Raw genomic sequence first — 4737 nt, 5'->3', positions numbered from 1 at the left:
GGAAGATTCTAGCCTATGTCCATCCTGGGTCGGAGCTTCATCGCGTGTGCCTCAGAGAGCAGAGCTCTCGCCTCTGCCCGCAAGAGTGGAGCATCGTGTCTCTCTGACGCATCTGCCCCCGAGAGGAGAGCTGTTGAGTCTCTGAGCTCACTTCCTCTTCCTCCCAGAGTTCTGTTCTGTTTGCTCCTCCCACCTATGTTTTAACCTATCAGGGCAAGCAGCTTCTTTATTTAATTAACCAATGACCTTCCTCCATCATCTATCATTCAGTACAATTCTGCTAACTTTATTCTAAAAACTATGAGTTTGAAAAATTTTTTACAAAATGAACTTCCATTTTGGTTATCCAATATCAAGCAGTCATACCTAAAATCGATACACATAAGTAACTTCATTTGGGTGGAGCAGGTTGCATTTATATATTTAACAACTATTTTAAAGATAGAGGCTGTCTTAGTAACCTTTCTATTGCTTTGATAAGACACAACAACCAAGGCATAGTTTATAAGCAGAAGTTCATAATTGGGTTTATGGTTTCAGAGGGCTCGAGTCCATGATGGAGGAGCAAAGGGATGGCTATAGAAACAGCTGAGAGCTCTCATCTTCATCCAGCTGTTCCTGCAAGTTTCTTTGCTCTCTAGTCAAGGAAGTTCTATTTGGTGTTCTGCTACTTTTCTGTGGAGAATTTCAATTGGGCGAAAATCCTTAAATGGCACAAGATATCCTTCATGTCTAACTGTTCTCTCAACTCTGTAGGATTCTCATGTTTTTCTCAAGGGTAGCTAAGTTTGTTTTTCCCAATTCACGTGACACATGCCACAGAAATTCCCCCCCCCCCCCCATACACATATGGTAGGAGGCTTTTTCCTTCTCAGAGCAGCATATGAGGAAGACACCGAACACAGGCTTGGCTTTGGGAAAGCACAGACTTTAGTCAGTGTTCTTGACTTTCTGTGGGACCTGGGACATTACCCTCTTTTCTGTACCTGTACAGTGAAACATGTAACAACTCCATGAGACTGGAATAAATTTAATAATTTATTACTAACAGCAGATCCTCTATTTAAAGGACTTGCCTAATAAAGCCAGGCTCCCTGACATTCTAGGGCAGGGGTGGAAGTGGGCTGTGGAGGAAGCCCTGAGTGAATGTGTATTGTTTGACATAGTCAGGGCCGTGAAGATCTTGGTGCCTTAGACTCATAATAGCAAAGTCTTCCCTGGGCTCAGGGAAATGATAAAGCCGCCCCTTCTGATTTGAGTGCCAATGTTGATAGTATGTGCAGAAATTATGCACTGTATCTTTCTCCCTACAGATATTTACAGCCTGGAGTTTGTTCTCCTAGAGAGACTGCTCCTACCAAGATTAGCTAAATCTGCCTCCTTGATTCATCTGTGTACCATAAAGCCTGCCCCGTTGATTTAGTTGTATGCAATAACACTGCTTTCCTGTTTAACTTTGTGAAGCTGTGAAGGTGAAGCCTACTATGGATGCCAAAACCACCACTCTCATCTTAAAGGGAATAAGAAATAGTTTTTTTCTAGATCTATTTTGTGTGATTATGTATAGTGAGGAGCGAGTAGCGGGGCTGTGTTCCTGCCGCCCTGGCTCAAGGCTGCCTGGCTAGCTTATGCCCGAAATAATTACACGGAAACTGTATTCTTTTAAACACTGCCTGGCCCATTAGTTCCAGCCTCTTATTGGCTAGCTCTTACATATTGATCTAACCCATTTCTAATAATCTGTGTAACGCTACAAGGTGGCTTACCAGAAAAGATCTTAACCTGCGTCTGTGTCGGGTGGGAGAATCATGGCGACTGCCTGACTCAGCTTCTTTCTCCCAGCATTCTGTTCTGTTTACTCCGCCTATCTAAATTCTACCCTATCAGAGGGCCAAGCAGTTTCTTTATTAGTTAACCAATAAAAGCAACAAATAGATACAAGACCCACCTCCATCATTTATGTCCTAGGAACACAGACTTAGGTTACCCTAAATTTTGTGTCCCAACGTGGAAGCCATTTCATGAAGTTTCATAGTTTTATAGAACAAATGTAGTCAAATAAATCATGGCAAGTTAAAGTACATTGGCAGGTACATAAGAGAGGCAGTTACAGCAAGATGGAAGATTTTTTCTAGGCCCCATATGATCTGGTGATACTTTGCATATGGGTAGTAAAAGATAATGTGTAGTGCATCACGCCCGTCTGTGCTCTATGCGCCACCATACAGTTTGTGAACTCAGCAAAGGGCTTAAGATTGAAACACACAAAGACTCAAAGACAGAGAGAGACACAGGTTATCCTTGAAACAGGAATGGCCCCTGTATTGTGCACCAGAGCCGCTTATATAGAGATCCTTACCCGATAGCCATGCCCCAGCCAAATGCACCAGAAACCACTCCCCTGCCATCGGGAACTCCTGAGGGTCTCATGCTCAGAGCAGCTGCAAGCATTACAAGTTGTTTACCAGAAATTCAGGATCTGGGGGAGGGGGTTCACAGCTCCCAACACTAATGGTCTGCTAAGTTAATAGTTAAAGGTTCCCATCTATTAGTCATAAGGTGTTAGTTCAGACACAAAGGTGAGCAAGGAATGGCTATTCTAGAGGACTAAAACCGGCTCACAATAAGGTAATTAGCTCTGGATCTACTACATTCTAATATCTGCACAGGACTGAAAATCCGATCAGTCAACCACTCAATGCAGACACAGTTTCTTTGTAAGAGGTTTTGTTCACAGTAGGTTGCAGAAAACTCCAGAGTGCTGAGAATATCAGGACCAAGGGGCTTCTGCAGAGAAAACCTACATATGAGGAGTGGAGGTTGCCCAAAGAGAGACTCTATGTGCTTTAGGCAGTAGAGCTGGAGGCAAGGGGCTAGTTAAATCTTAAAGAGCCTAGCTGAGTCCATCTCAAGCTCCTGATGCTGGCCATGGAGCTGCAGAGTTGAATGTTTTCTGTGTTGAGTTTTGCTCGTGATCTCATCCAGTCTTTCCTCACTAGGCCCTCATTCCTTCATTTTGGAGGAGTGTGCTATTGTATGTTGGAAATATGTACTTTGTTTTGTGATGTTACAGGACTCACGGGTAAGAGGTTGCTTAAGTCTCAGAAGAGACTCTCCGCTTGCATTTTTGAACAGTGTGGCTATAAAAGGGTATGGAGACTTCTCAAGTTGGACCGAGTGTATTTTGCATTATGAGATGGTCAATGAAAGGGGACAATGAGTGGAAGGTTGTACCTTTAAAGTGATGTTTAGGGGTCAAATTAACCACAGGAAGAGTTAGCATGGATAATACTGCCAGGATCTGCAGGTGGGCAAAAGACACTCACTTGGCAGCCTGTGTCGCCACAGTCCAGCCTGCCTGAAGCATCCACATGACTGCCTAGGGCCTTGTGGCACCATATGGTCGGGTGTCAATATGACAAGCAAGTGAATGGTGGTGAAATGGGAGAGAAAGAGAGGTTCATGTGCTGTGCTCACAGAGAGGGCATTCTGAAGAAATGATGGCTGCGAGGAATGGGCTGATGTTGGTGGCCTCCTTTCCGCTCAGTACCTCTCCTCTCCTCAGAATTCTCCTGTTCTGGTTGCCCCGCCTATACTTCCTGCCTGGCTACTGGCCAATCACCGTTTTATTAAAACAATACAAGTGACAAATCTTTACGGGGGGTACAGAATCATTGTCCCACAGCCATGATAGGTGGATGGCAGTATGCACGTAGAAGGACGCGACCAGCGGTTTGTGAGCGGGACTGTAATAATGAACTGCCTGTTTAAATTTCTGATACACTTTTATAGAGATGCTGTTATAAAAGTTCACAATAAATAGGATTTATTCTATAAATTGGGGTACAGAAGAGAAACAACATATTAACTTACATTAGTATTTTAAATAAGTTAACTGATATTTAAAATGAATTTTGTGGATTCCACTTATCAATTTTGTATTGTGGAAAGATGCAGGCTTATTTGAAGGAGGGAGGAGAATATGTAGTCTTTCTGTTTTTCACTGACCCAAATGCATACTTATAGTGACTATGTCCACAAATAATGGATTATTGAAATCTTTGAGAAAATTTTGAAGTCAAGATTATAATTTCTGTAGCAGTGACATTGAACTCACAGCAGACCAGCAAAAATGCTTAAAGTTAATGTCTTCAAAACTTTTTCTTTTATGAATTCTGATAGTTGAGTCTGTTCATGAAATAATATCTGTAATAAACTCACACCATTATTTATAACAAATCTGTTCTTGGTGTAAAACTGCTTTTACTTCTTTTTTGAAATCCCAATTAAAAAAAATCTTCCAGTTAATTTATTTTGTAGTGCTCCAGATCAAATGTAGGGCCTTGCATGGGCTTATTGGACTCCAGCTCTGAGGCCTAATTTTTTAGCTCCAGCAAGTCTGCATGTGGGGACAGCACAAGGAGGTGCTGAGCCTTGTCTCTTTCCACTCTGGCAACTTTTAGTTTTAATCTCTTACAGCAGACAGTTCAGAGGGAGGCTCAGATACAGGTCTTCATGCATATGTCTAATCTTAGTATGTATCCGAACCAAAACTAGAAATTAAAGCTATTTTACCATGAGTTTTCCATGGGTGTCTGGAATGGCTTTGGTTATGCATTGGTGACCAGGATATTTAGACAGTGATGCACTTAGCCTGAGTGGAAGGAGAGGGGATGACACATGGATCACATTTCCCCCCAAATGTACAACATCTGATTTAGATTTATGAACTCTCAG

The sequence above is a fragment of the Microtus ochrogaster genome, chromosome 1 (genome assembly GCF_000317375.1).
Source record: "Microtus ochrogaster isolate Prairie Vole_2 chromosome 1, MicOch1.0, whole genome shotgun sequence".
Classification (NCBI taxonomy): Eukaryota; Metazoa; Chordata; class Mammalia; order Rodentia; family Cricetidae; genus Microtus; species Microtus ochrogaster.
This window is presented reverse-complemented; position numbering follows the sequence as displayed.